The following is a 15,185-nucleotide window of genomic DNA, read 5'->3' on the forward strand; positions in this document are numbered from 1 at the left end:
AATTATGCACCTTTTCTTCTACTGTCTGTCAAATTCATCCTCTTCTCTAGTCAATACTCTTCTCTCAGGGGCTGGAGAGATGGCTCCGCAGTTAGAGAGCAACAGCTGCTCTTCCAGAGGACCTGAGTTCAATTCCCAGCACTCCCAAAGGCGCTCATAATCATCTGTAACTCCAGTCCAAGAGACGGATGCTGTGTCCTCTTCTGACAAACTCGGCACCAAGCACATAGTATATAGAGACACGTGCAGACAAAATAGCTGTGCACATAAAGTGATTATTTTCTTTTTGTTATTTTGTCTTTTTTTTTTCTTTTTTCCCCGGAGCTGAGAACCGAACCCAAGGCCTTGCGTTTGCCCAAACACTCTACAACTGAGCTAAATCCCCAACCCCGTGATTATTTTCAAAAAGACTTATATTCTCCTTAAAATTCACTGTTCAACTCCTGTCTTAACCATTGCCTCTCTCTTTAGAACAACCCAAATCTCACATCCACAATTCAACTCCACCAAACAGCCCCCTGAGCACCCCCTCTCCACCCAGCATGAGTCCCTCTTCTCTGAAGTCTCACAATTTTCCCCTTCCAGAAATATGAGTTAGTAATCACAGATAATCTTCTGCAACTGTCTGCCATAAGTAGGAGGTGAAGCCCTCCCAAATGTAGACCTGGCTTCAGGCTGCCTTTGGTCAACTACTCATGAATCACAGACATAACCCAAAGAGTAATCCAAGGTACAAATGACGACTCTTGTTTTATTTTGAGCATCACCCTATGCCATGTTATCTCTAACTCTTTGCAGCTTTGCCGCTGTATCTCTATATTCCCCATCACCCCAGGGCTGGCATTACAGACTTGTAGCCACCATGCTCAGTGCATGCGATGCTGGGGATATAACCTAGGACTCTGTGCGTGCTCAGCCAGCATTCTAATGTCTGGCCATGTTTCCACGCCTATCTTACATTTTAAGCAGATGCTTTGTCCTTTTTTTAATACCCCATTAGCCTATTTTCCCACCCCCACTCCTCCCTCCCTGGTCCCCTTCTTCCTTTCAAACACTCTTTCTACTTTCACATTACATATACACGCATGTGGTATATACATATATACACATATGTGTCTGGACTCTGTCATTCTCAGGCTGGCTATTGACACAAGGCTCTACCTTTGTATCCATCTCCCTGCAAATACATAATTTCATCCTTAATTTTTAATGACTGAATTAAAACCTCCATTATATATGCATACATTTTCCAAAAAATTATTCGTAAATATTATTTGTAATCCTTCTACAAAACACACAGAACATTCAGCCATCCGCCACTTCTTCCCCCAGTGCAACTGTGCTTCTGCTTCTCTTCAAAATGGCACTCGTGGTTTCCCATGGCATAGCATCAGGCTATCAGAAATCACCTCTCCAGACGCTTGGTCACACAAGAAAAAAAATATATATTTCTTTTCAAAAAATAAAACAAAAAAAAAGATGTATATTTCTTTCCAACAGAGGCTGTCAAAGAGATTCCTACTGGGAACAGATTCCTTCAACAATGTTCCTATAGAAATGAGCCAAAATACCAGTGTGCTCTACCCCATTCATGTCTCTGGGTAGAAGTGCAAACACGACTGGTCCATCTCGCCACTGCCCTCACCTGAGGACACCTCAGATTTCCCCTGGAGCTGCTGAACCACACAGTTCTGCTGAACCGCACAGCTGGCAACTCGAGAGCTGAGACTACCAAGGGCTAGATTCAGCTCGGCAACCACAAAGTTCTTGGTGAGACTGCCCATTCTCCTCTGCTCAGGATGGCCAGTGACAGTGACAGTGTTCCCTGGAATAGTCTCGAAATAGAGATGAACCAAGACTCTCTTGCTAAATGGAAATACTAGCTCTAAAGCCGTCCTTGGTCATAAAAACCCATGGCTGGTGATCATCCTGTGCTAACCTGATGCTGTTTTAAGAACAGGATAAAAAGTAGTGTGCTAGGTGAGAAACTAATGCTTTCATTCTAGAACATGAAGAACATGAAGAAATCAGGGGACTGGTGAGATGGCTCAGTGGTTAAGAGCAGTGGCTGCTCTTCTAGGACCTGGGGTCAACTCCCAGCACCCACAAGACAGCTCACAACAGTCTGTAATTCCAACTCCAAAGGATCCAACACCCTCACACTGACATACATGCAGACAGGACATCAATCAATGCACATAAGATAAAAATAACTTTTTAAGATTTATTTTTATTAATTTATATATCTGTGCCTGTGCATTGTATGTATGCTCTAAGCCCCCATGTAGGTGGTGAAAATCAAACCAAGGTCTTTCATAACAACGAGAAGTGTCTTTAACCACTGAGCCAACTCCTCAGCCCATAATTTAAAAAGACAGGGAGAGAAGAAGAGAGGAAGGAAGGAAGGAAGGAAGGAAGGAAGGAAGGAAGGAAGGGAGGGAGGGAGGGAGGAAGAAAGGAAAGAAGAATGGAGGGAGGAAGGGAGGAAGGAAAGGAAGGGAGAAAGGAAGGAAGGAAAGGGAGGGAGGGAAGGAAGGAAGGAAGGAAAGAGGGAGGGAGGGAAGAAAGGAAGGGAGGGAGGGAGAAAGGAAGGAAGGGGGAGGGAGGGAGGAAAGAGAGAGGGAGGGAAGGAAGGCAAGAAGAAAGGAAAGAAGGAGGAAGGGAAGAAGGAAGGGAAAGAAGGAAAGAAGGAAAGGGAGGGAGGGAAGGAAGGAAGGAAAGAGGAAGGGAGGAAGGGAAGGAAGGTGGAGGGAGGGAGGGAGGAGAGAGGGAGGGAGGGAGGGGAGGAAGGAAGTCAGGCAAATGCTGGGGATGTAGCTCAGGTAGAACAGAGCACTTACATACGTGGCCTGGGTTCAGTCACCAGCACAACACAAACCAGGCATGGTGGTACAAGCTGTAATCCCAGTTCTGGTGAGGTGGAGGCAGGCAGGAGAATCAGTTCCCCCTTTCCTACACAGAAAGCTGGAGGCCAGACTTGGTTACAGAAAAGCCCTTCTCAAAACAAAACAACAAAACCTAAAGGGAAAAGAGAAAGCTAGGGACAGGGGGAAGCTAGGAAATCCTAAAATTAAACAGAGCAGAATTCGAGACTTTCTTTTTTCTCTCTCTCTCTCTCTCTCTTTTCCATTTGCAAACAGCATGCCTTTCAAGGACTTAACTTAATCTAGACCTCAGTTTCTCATCTACAAAACAAGAACCAGACTGGATGACTCAAGGGCCCTTAGCTCCAGCCTCCTGATTCATGAAGTGACAATCCAGGCCAGAGAAACGCACTGCTTTGAACTGGCAGGCACCACCACAAGCTCTTGTTTTGTCTGAGGAAATTAAACAAGAATAGGGAGTCTGCTGCATAAAAATTGCTTCCCTGACTGCTTAGTACAAGGTTGGGAGAGACAAATTGCTGGAATTCTTCCCTAAGCAGCTTACTGTTTATACCAGGAAAGTGTAGTAAGGCAGAGCCAAACAGACAAGACAGTGTGTCTACAAATGTAAAGTAAGTTTGCTTCTCACCAAATCCTAGATTTAGCTTTTTCTTTGAAACTAGGATTATGAGGGGGGGCAGGAGGCTAAAGATGAAAGAAAATTGAAAACTGCATAATAAGCAACCAAAAGAACACTTTTCGAAGCTACAAAGAGGATCAGTTTTAAGGAAGGAAAGTCTGCTGGCCATGAGCTATAAATCTTTCTAATGAATTGAGATCTTTCATGAGTGCCCAAATTATAGTCCCCCGAGGAACAACTGGAACATTTCATTTTTTAATAGATAGAATCTATAGAAGTATAATAAGCAAAGGATACAGTCCCAATCTGAGTCCTTTGTTACGCAGAATATTAAGGTGACTGATTTATTCATCTCTGTTTTTGAACCTGACGTATGTCTATGTCTCTGACTCTCTATCTCTGTCTCTCTGTCTCTCTCAGTCTCTGTTTCTCTGTCTTTGTCTCTCTCTCTGTCACACACACACACACACACACACACACACACACACACACACACACACACACACGGTCTCCTGCCTCAGTCCCCAAGGTAGAATAGGCGTGTACCACCACACTCCTGTTTTTTTTTTATTTCATTATTGTATCATCTATCTGGGTTTGGCCATTAGTTCTATCAAGACTAAAGATTCACAACTATCTTTGACCTTCACTCTGGCTTTAATGCACTAATATTCTAGATGACAGGCAAATGGATTTTTTTTTTAAATCTTAAATATAACCTCACAATAAGGGTTAGCTAGTGTCAACAACAGGTACAATACCAAGAAGTACAAAAAGTCTATTATTTCACACCAACAACCAGGTTTCAAACCAGCCTATGTGCACTGAAATAGCCATGTCCCATCCTGCTTGATGTGCCTGAGCCAGGGGTTTTCAATCAGAATGCCTGTTGCAATTCTTAACAACAGTGCCCTTCCCAAAGAGGAGCAGGAGTTTCTAGGCTTTTTACTTCCTCAACCCTTCAAAAGAACAGAGGCTGTCATGACCAACTTCAGAAGTCTCTTTTTTGTTATTATTACTACTTTATGTGCAGTAGTGTTTTGCTTCCATATGTGCCTGTGTGAGAGTGTTAGAGCCCTGGAACTAGAAGCACAGACAGTTGTGAGTTGCCAAGTGGGCATGGGGGATTGAACCCAGTTCCTCTGGAAGAGCAGCCAGGGCTTGTAACAGCAGCGCCTTCTCTCCAGCCTGAATTCCAGAAGTTTCTAATCTGAAGATCCAATGTAAGTTTATAGGTTGAATGTCTTGATCTAGATAGATATTAGCCCAACTATAGTTTACTGACTGGGTCTCTGGTACCAAAAGCCCACGAGCCACCTCACCTAAACTAACAGGGGATTATGTTTAATCTTTTATGAGAGGAGAGCTGAAACACAGCAATTCAAAATTACAGAATAAAAAGTCTGTAGGATACGAACACGGGGACTTTCCCCCCCACAGCTTCCTCATCTGAAGAGCAGAGGTCACAGCCCATTATTCATATGGTTTGTGGGGCCCAGAAAGGGGAATCTGTGCAGTGGCCCTTGGATTGTGACTAACACCTGGCAGGCACCGACTACAGGGCAGTCAGTCACCTGCCCTCTCCTTTGTCCCCTTCCTTTCCCTGCTCAGCTTCCTACTTAGAGCACAACCTCATCAGCATCCTTAAGGATGGACACTGTCATGCTCACCTGTGTTAGAAGCCACAGAGTGAAAACTGCCAATCAAGAAGGACTAGAGTAATCAGGGGACAAGGTAATCTTCAAAGTCCTTCCCGGGCTGCAGGACAACGGTCTGCATGTGATTTGGGCTGGGAATGCATTTTACTGCTGGCAACTAAGAGTTACCCTGGAGAAGTAGCCCTTCCATCTGGGATGTTTTTAGATCTAAGCTCTCTCCCTTTTAATCTCTTCCAGGCACTTCTGTAATGACTCATTGGAGGAGCCATTGTGTGGGTCAGGTCGGCAACACTCTTAATCACACCTCTCCATCTGAAGATCATTGATTGTTTGTCTCTCTGTTTCATTGACCTCTGTTCCTTTTCACTGAACTCCTTCTTGCTAATCAAACAAGGAAAAAGGAGAAGGAAAAAGAGAGTGGGGAAGGTCTGATTCTAACTAACAGTTTTAGGCACAAGTGAGAGAAAGCAGACCAGAACGACTATATCAATCACAATAAGACTGCATCTGAAGAACCAGGCTCATTAGCATATACTTGGAGTCTCAGCACAAAGGAGACAGGAGCAGGATTACTGACCTGAGTTCAAGGACAACCTAGACTCTACACAACAAGAATCAGACTAGCCACTGCTACATAGTGAAGGTGTGTCAAAATAAACAAGCGATTGCTCCAGAGACAGGTTCTTAGTAAATGAAAATTAAGAGATCTATGATTAAATCAGTCATATCTGGGATTATTTTGAGTTTACTGCATCCAATAGAAGTCATAAGTGAGGAAAAGAGTAAGAAGCTAGAGGCCAGAATAATAGAATCTAGGAGAAGACCTTTGAATGACAGTTAATGATGCCAATGGCTACTTTTCTCCATAAGTACAAAACAACTCTAAGACAAACCTCATTTCAATGAGGAAAACAATGATCCTCAATGGAAATCTGTTCATTTCTGCTATCTACCTGGAAGGGTGAGGAATCCAGTAGCAGCTTTTAAGGTGAGCACACTTCCCAGCAGAGCTTGCAGCCCCACAGCCTATCCAAAGACAAGGGATGCCCTGCAGTCCCAGTATCAAGCCTGGGAGGCTCCTAAAACTGACCCCAGCTTCTTTGACATTACAAACAAGAGGGCCCCAGATGACTGACCCTCAGTGAGAAAATAGATGGATGTGTGTGTGTGTGTGTGTGTGTGTGTGTGTGTGTGTGTGTGTGTGCGCGCGTGCGCGCATGCATACATTTCATGGAGGTCAGAAGCCTCAGATTCTCCTGAGCTGAAGTTACAGGTGGTTGTGAGCTATCTGATGTGAGTGCTAAGAACTGAACTCAGGTCCTCTGCAAGAGAGGTTTGTGCTCTTAACCACTGAGCCATCTCTCCAGCTCTGTAAGTGATCATTATAAGAAGCTAGAATAAACATCATCCTGTATTTAACTATACTTCTGAACAGAGAAAACAGCAGAGACATAAAAACAAATGAGTGGACAAAAAAGATGGATAAAGGTATACCACCAAGCCTGACAACCAGAGTTCAATGGCTAAGGCCACAGAATAGAAGGAGAGAACCAACTCCTACAAGTTGTTCTCTGATGTCTACTCAAGTTATAACACTCATGGAGACACATGCACACACACGTCCATGGAGACAGACACACACACCCATGGAGACACACACAAACACACCCATGGAGACCCACACACACACTCATGGAGACACACAAACACACACACACACACACACACACACACATACACACACAGTATGAAATTTGAGAAAATAAAAACAAATGAGCAACTGCCATTTATGTAAGAAATAAATGATCTATAAATCAGAAAGCAAGCGATTATCAGATCCATGGTTGTGCAAGAAGCTCATCCTTTTATGTTTATCATATATGTGTATACACACATATATTTAGCAATATATATAATCTTCTTATGTTTATCATATATGTATATATGCACATATATTTAGCAATAATATAAATAATCTTTTTCAATTTTACCTTCTCCCAGAACCTAAAGGCTCATACAATACTTCCATCCCACATACACACTCTACATCCCACAGACACTATTTCATGATAATCCCTTATGTTTCAAAAAATTTCACATGCACTCCATTTTCTCCTCAAATACAGCTAATGACAACCAAATGTAACATTATAAAGTTCTGCAATTTCAACATGCCTCTTGACTTATCCCCAAAGCTATAAAGTATTTTTAGGCATGAATACTCATAAAAGGAAAATATAGTTCACAAAAAAAAAATCTGACCACTAAACTCACAACACCATCTAAACATTAATAGGAAAATCATGTTTCAACAGAGAAATCTAGGCTTGATGGCTTGCTTGTCTTCTGGCATTTAAAAATAAATCCAATCTAAAATAAGTGGGAAATCTATCTGCTATTCTTCCACATTTCAGTACTATACTTCATTTTCATACAAGTCACTCGGATGACGTGGGGTAGCAGCGAGCTGCAGCCACTGCCTTGGCAGAAATGGAAAACCCAGCAGTTCCAAGTTCTGCCTGCACCCTGTATACCACTATGGGTAGGCTTCCTACAGACAAAGACATCCTGTGTCATGAGTTGTGTATATCCTATGTACATGCTTCATTCACCATTCACCCCTCCAACCAATCTTTCTGCTCTATAGTGAAACTTTTCAGAATAACAGATCATAATGCTAGATGAGAAAAGGGGAGGGGAACCAGACTAAGAAAAAAACAAAAGATAGTTTCAACAGAGCGCTGGGGACACTTGGCTTTGGTCACTCAGACTCAAGGGTGAAAGAGTCATCTCAGAGGTTCCATTTTCATCCTACCTCAGAGCCTTCTTGCCTTGTCTGAATGCAAGATAATCCCCCTGTGGCCTTGATCTCGGTCATCCTCCGTCCACTCTTCCCACAGACAATAAGAATCACATCATGGGACGGCAGAGATGAAGGAATATTCCCAAAGCACTCACCAGGAAAGAACCAGTCATGAGAGGCTTCACAACACTCTTCTCCACTCTTCCCCCTTACTTGCTAAGAAGTCTCAACCCTCAGGGCCCCAAACACACCATTCTCTAGAGTCCTGGCATTCCAGTAGCTCTTTGAACACTTCATACAAGGTCTTATTTCTCAAAATCTCACAATACTTCCCTGCCTATGTTTTAAGAACTTCTAAAGTTCCTTTCTAAGAGTCTCTTTTTGTAATTCCCAAATAGGGCTCTGGCTACTTTCCTCCATCCAACCTAATGCTAACCATAAATTAAATTTACAAAAGCCCAATTCAGCCGCAGCGTGCTCTGGATGACAATTCTAAGCTACCTAACTGAGCTGAGTCAACCTTCTTAGTTACTATTGCTGTGGAGAGACACCATGGCTAAGAAAGTACTTAATTTGGGGGTTGCTTACAATTCCAGAGGGTGAATTCATAACCATCATGGTGGTGAGCATGGCAGCAGGCAGGCAGGCAGGCATGGCACTAGATCACTGGCTGAGAACATACAACTGACAAAAGGAAGAAGGGAGACAAAGAGAGGGCCTGACTTGGGCTTATGAAACCTCCAAGCCCCACCCCCCACCCAACAGCCCCGCCCACCAAGCATCTTTTCCCACAAGGCCAAACTCCTAATCCTTCCCAACAGTTCACCCACTGCAGACCATTCAAATGTAGGAGCCTAATAGTGGCATTCTTATTCAAACTACCACAGCAATGCAACCGGCTATGTGAAGTGACCTGCCAGGGTCCCTCTCGGGGCAAAGGGCCGCCTTCAACCAGGCCTCACATTGGCAAAATCTATTTGTCATGGGCTTTTGGTCCATGGGGCTTCCCCAGGAGTCACCAGAGGACCTGTATATATCCATTTCTATCTGAAACTGTTAAGACTTTTCTTCCATGCTGAAATTCTCAAGTGGAAGTTAAAGAATATTGGTGAAGCATCTTGTCTTGTCTGTACCCCATAATGGTGGTTGTTGGGGTAGAAATCTAGCCTCGAGTCCGGACAAACCACACAAGGCCAACATGATTCCACGTGGAGTGATTTAATGAAAGGACAAGACAAGGGACAGGGAGGAGAGAGAGAGAAAAAGACGAGAGGAGTGGAGGCCAGCCATGAGCACGTGGAGAGAAGGGGGAGGGGAATGGGGAGAGAAGGGACAAAGGGGGACTAGGATAAGAGCAAGAGAGCAAGAGTAAGGGAGTGAGGGAGGGGGCAAGCAGCCCCTTTTATAGTGTCAGGCATACCTAGCTGTTGCCAGGTTACTATGGGGGTGGAGCTTAGACAGAATGCTAACGGTGGGGGATAGAGTTAATGCCATTTTGGCAACTCCTTGGCTCTTTGAAGGAACTAAGAAGGGTAAAGTTAGTTGTCTAAGTTTAGAAGCAACTAGATCCCTGCCACATAATGGAGGAAATATAGTAATATGGAAGATGTTTCAACATTTAAACCATCTCAATTTATGCTTATCTTATTTTCTTCTGGACTGAAGAGGTTTTATTTGAATTGGCCTAAGATTGGAAACAATCCAAAATTTCTTCAACTCCAGAACAAATAGACTGTGGTACATCCATTGCCTAGAAGAATTGCACTCGGTAATGGGAAAGACAGTTGCAGTTGTACACAAGGTGTTTAAGGAGGGTGGGGGAGCAGTTCAAGTAATGAAGCCAGACTCCAGAGGATGCACAGGGTCCTGCACTGCCCTGTGGTTATAACATTCTGGAGGAGAGAAAACCAGAAGACAGGAAGATGGAGTAATGCTTGCCAAGGGCTAAGGCTGGATGATGGCTGATGATGAAGGAGCATGTGGGGACATCGGGGACAGAGGACTGAGCTCCCAATTCTAGCTGCTGGGTGCTCCATGATTGTGTGGTCTGTCGAATCTCGAACAACTAAGCAGGACAGTAAATGACAAGGCCAGCAACTCAAACATAAAGTAGAACTGCTCGCCCATTAACGGTGTCTAAATAACGACTTACTGGGTAGAGAACCGAGTAAGTGTGATGCATTCCCACACCATAGGTGAAAAAGAAAAAATAACTAGGGATTTAATTTGAAAAGAAAATCCTTAAGTACTAAATTTTTAAAAAATTATAAATATTTTCATAATTTTGGAAAAATCAAAATTTCCTCACTGACAATCAAGTGGAAAAAGTTAAAAACTACAGGTTTGGTCCTACAAAAAAATTAAAACTCCCATTGGATAAACAGCCCACGACAGAAAAATTCACCACAGAAAACATGTGACAAAAGATATAAATCACCAACAGTCAAAAGAGGGAGAAAAGGAATGCTATGAGGTCAGTGAGATTACTACCGGAGAATACATGCAGGTCAGACCCAGAAGCCTCAAGCCCGTGGGGCCCATAAATGATGAATGAACTTCACTTTCACCGATATGGATCAAAGTAATAAAATGTAAAATGTGGCAGTCAAAGGTGGAAGGAAGCATGTGTACGAGATACACCCTGCATCCAGTACAGACTGGACAGAAGAGTACAGAAGGACTCTGCATCCTTCCACAGCCACATTTGCCCAACCACATTCATTGCTGCTCTGTTGATCATAGCCAGAAATCAGAAACAACCTAGCTGTTCCTCATCAGAAGAACAGAAAAGAAACTGTGGTACGTTTACACAATGGAGTACTACTCAGCTGTTATAAACAATGAACAATAATGGGGAAACAGCCCCAACTCCTGTCACCAAAGTTTTTAGTACCAGAAATGGATTACATCTAATCGATTTGTTAGCCAAAGGGACCCCAAGAGAATTCCAAAACAACCCGGGCTGTTGTCAAGACTATGGGTTGCTCTCCACAAAGCGGCAGCAAGGTCCCATTGCTGCCACCACCTCCATCGCTCATTGAACATGGAGAAGTGCAGCTGGTCCTACATAACCCCTATATTCTAGTGTTTTTGATACAAGAAGGTATTCCACAAGCTGTTAAAGGAGAAACATAAACATCGACCCAGCCACAGACCCTTTCATTCCCCATGGTGCCCTGCCTGCCATAAACTGGCGCAATGGTGGCTCACAGCCTGCAGGAGTAACCACCTAATATCTGATTTGCCTGAAGGCCCACTTCACAAGATGAAACCCATATCCAACACTGCTTGGGTGACCAAGAACCCAGAACTAGATAGCCCAGGGACCTAGGGTGACAATAAATAATACTGGCCAAAACAAAAATAAAACAAAAAAACAAAAATCAAACAAACACAAGTACAGCAGATGGGAACAGATAGTGACCCAAAGCCTTGGAACACTCAGTCCTAAATGAGATAATTCCATCAAATACCTCCCCCAAGGGCTCGGGAAACCCTGTGGAAGAGGAGGTAGAAAGAGTGTAATGGCCAATGGGGACACAGGACACCAAGGAAAGAAGACCTTCTAAACAGTGCTGGACTGATGAACCTATAAACTCAGGGACTGAAGCAGCACAGGGCCTACACAGGCCTGCACTAGATAGGGTCCTGATGTTGAAAGAACAACACACCTACCCATCCCTAACCCAGAAGCTGCCGCCAATGGAGAACCCCTTGCAAATGAACATTTAGTTTTCTCCAAGGGAGTCTCACTGAGGAAACAAACTTCTCTCAAGGGTAGTCCTGCTTGGCCAACAGAGAAGAAACTCAACGGCATCTTGGGAGGCTCCTCGGCTCATAAAGTTATGCCAGAGCTTCTCTTTCCACATTCTTTCATCTGTATTTTTTAATGTATATGTACTTTTCCTCTATATGCCCTACAGGTCCTTTGTATATCTATCAGCTCAGTGTTTTTATGGAATTCCTGAGTGTGCTAACAGGTGGGTCTCTGTGTCTATATCTGTGTCTTGTGCCTTTCCTTGGACTCTTTTCCTTCTGTTTGTTTTGTCCTGTTCCAATGTGTTAAGTCTTTTTTATTTCATTATTACCCTTAGAGGCCGACTTGCTTTTAAATGAGACACACAAAGAGAGTGGACATGATTGGGAGGAGTGATGGGATGATGTATGAGGAACGGGGGAGGGGAAATGTAATCAAGATGTATCATGAGGGTGGGAGCTATTTTTAACCAAAGGTGTGGCGGAGGGACCAACGATGTCCAGAGGGTACTATCCAGGATCTTGCCTCCTACCCCAACCCCAAGTGTGTGTGAACAGAATGGATGAATATGTTTGTGTGTCTGACTCTGCGTGTGCTGGGGATGAAACCAAAGACCAAGGCTGAACCCACTACACACAAGCTGACACCTTGTTTTCAGAAGCCCGTTCTGAAGATAAGACATAGCATTTCAGCTCTGTGAATTATGAAAAAATGGGCACAAGCACGCACATGCAAAAGCCACTCACATAAAATTAGCCTGGTCATAGAATGGAGCACAGAAACTTCAAGAAGTCCTTGTGCTTCATAATCCTTTTAAAAAGAAACCACTCTTGTGACTGTAGATGGCGACCATTTCAAGCTTACTTCGAATCCTTCATTACCTGTTTTTAACCTGTCTACTGGATTAGAGTTATTGATAGTCTGCATTAATTTTTCCAAACTAGCAAAAAAGCATGCTGTAATATTATATGTATCATAATCCCTTAAAATATTTTGTCTGTCTGTCTATAAGGTATGCGGTGTGGTGTGTGTGGAAGACAGAGGACACTTTTTATGAGTCAGTCCTTTTTAGGATCTGGGTTCCAGGAATGGAACTCAGGTCATCAGGCTTGGTGGCAGGCATTTTTACCAGCTGAGGCATCTTGCCAGCCCATCATTTTTGGTTAAGTGAATAAATGAGCTTCAAAAGTACAGAAATCTGTGTCTAAGGCTTTATACTAAATTGTTATCATGTGTTCAAAAGAACAGAGAAAGCATGAGCTACTTATTTTCATTTGATTACTTCTTTGATTATAAAAAGCAATTTGTGGCATACAAATACACCTCTGATTATGCAGATTTTACACAAAATAACTAACTAGATTCCAACTGGCTCTTCTAAAAGAACTGAGAAAAACGGTTGGAAAAAAGATGCATAGAAGGCAATGTATCTGAACACTGACAAGAAGCGCTGAAAAGAAAACTGTCGGGGATTTTCCAAGACCTTCTGTGCATTTCCACAGACTCGAAATAATCCAACGGACACAAAATTAGAGAATGAATCTGAGGAAGCAACCTAGAAAAAGACTTACAATTATGGCAATTTTTGTTTTGTGAGGAAAGGTATGTCAATAAGCAATGTTGGTACACTGGGCTACATATGAGAAAGAAAAAAGGAGAGTTCCTCACTCTATATACAAACAAACGTGTAAATAAATGAATATGTATATGAGTGAGTGAGTGAGTGAGTGAGTGAGTGAGTGAGTGAAGGAAGGAAGGAGGAAGGAAGAAAAACAGGAAGGAAGGAAGGAAGGAAGGGAGGGAGGAAGGAAGGAAGGAAGGAAGGAAGGAAGGAAGGAAGGAAGGAAGGAAGGAAGGAAGTCTTGAGCCTGGGCACTCAGTCACAAAGTTTGAGAACCACAGTAAGCAGCTTCCAACAGCAGTCTGCAGTGCCAGCCCTAGCAGAGAGGTCAGCACGCAGGACTCTCACACAAGCTGGCATGAATGCCAATGGCTCTCAGTGTTGTGGGGAATAATCTGCCCAGCAATTAACCTTTGACCTCAGTAGGAATCGGAGCATCTGTGTGAGGAAACAAACAGAGCTGTTTGCTACTGGTCAGCTTGTAGTGGTCATAGAAGCAGAAACAAATCTCCAAAGGCAAGAAAAGGAAATGAAGTGTATCCTGGTACCAGTGGAGAACAGTCATCTTTTATGGGCAGTGAGTCAGGACTCTATCACTGACCTGGAAAGGTGTCCATGATACATTGTGATGTGGATTAGGAATGGGAGGGGAGACAAGTTTCTAAATACTGTGATATACTATGAACCCTTTCCAAATAGTTAAAGGAGCAAACTGCAACCTATGTGCTTAATTTATCTTTATGAACAAAGAAACGTGGTTGCTCTCTCTGCTAGCCTCCTTTTAAACTTTATTTTACATCTTTTCAAATCTGTAATTGGTTGGGACATGATGGCGCTTGCCTTTAATCCTAGCACTCAGGCAGCAGAGGAAGAAGGTTCTCTGTGAGTTCTAGTCCAGCCTATACTACAGAGTGAGCTCCAGGACAGCCAAGAAAGACAACATAGAGAATTACTAACTCAAAAAATAAATTAGTTAGTTAATTAATTTGTAATTAGGAGCTGGAGAGATGGCTCGCTGGTTAAAAGCACTTGTTGCTCTTGCAGAAAACCCAGGTTTGATTCCCAGTACCCACACACTGCCTCACAGCCATCTGTAACTCCAAGTCCAGGGGATGCAAAACTTTTTTCTGACTTCCACGGGCACCAGGCACACACATGGTGCACATACACACATGCAGACAAAATACCTGTACACACACACACAAACCATAATCTAACAGTTTTCAAAAACTAAAATAAACTTCTGATTAAATACATACAACATAAACATCACCACCTAAGCTGGTATACACTCCAGTAGGTTAGAGATATTCACACTGTTGTGCAAAATCAGGACCTTTAGTAATGTGTGACTGTACTTAGGAAGCACTACCTCTGTGGCCCTTTAATTTCTGTGTCTTTGAATCAGACTATTAAATGCATCTCAACAAAGAGGGAAGCACAGTGTATTTTTCATTTTGTTCCTTGCAGAATTCAAATATTATTCCATCCAAAGCCTCCCATGCTGCAGCATGTATCTGAAGTTCCTTTGTTCAAGGCTAAGTAATTTTCCATCATACACACAGGCACACACAGATAAACACAGGGTACACGCACACACAAGGTGAGAACCGAAGTTAAATGCTGGAGGCAACTGTTTATGCTTTCATTCCCTGAACAGGTTTGTTTGACTCAGCTGCTCCTCAGGTACCTGACTCAGGGAGATGCATAGGCAGGAAGTACGTCAGTATATACACTTGCCCTCGATTGCACCGAATGGGAAATACAGTGGCCATTGGAGTTGCTTTTTTAAGCCTCTGCAAAATGTGACTTGTGACCGTTTGGGAACCCAGGAATGAAGCT

At 43.2% G+C, this 15,185-nt stretch overlaps 1 protein-coding gene across 5 annotated transcripts in view; it reads right to left on the bottom strand.

Annotated features, from left to right (window-relative positions):
• Positions 1 to 15,185, bottom strand: part of Dock5 (dedicator of cytokinesis 5) — a 179,004-nt gene that overhangs the window by 132,214 nt on the left and 31,605 nt on the right. Inside the window, exon 1 of one of the 5 annotated variants that reach the window (XM_063274295.1) lies at positions 2,841 to 3,190. The exons of the other annotated variants lie outside the window; for them this stretch is intronic. The gene's annotated coding sequence lies outside the window, so the exon portion shown is untranslated. Of the gene's footprint in view, positions 1 to 2,840; positions 3,191 to 15,185 lie in introns of those variants that run through there. 5 annotated transcript variants of the gene reach the window in all.

Source organism: Rattus norvegicus, chromosome 15 (assembly GCF_036323735.1).
Source record: "Rattus norvegicus strain BN/NHsdMcwi chromosome 15, GRCr8, whole genome shotgun sequence".
Taxonomy (NCBI): Eukaryota; Metazoa; Chordata; class Mammalia; order Rodentia; family Muridae; genus Rattus; species Rattus norvegicus.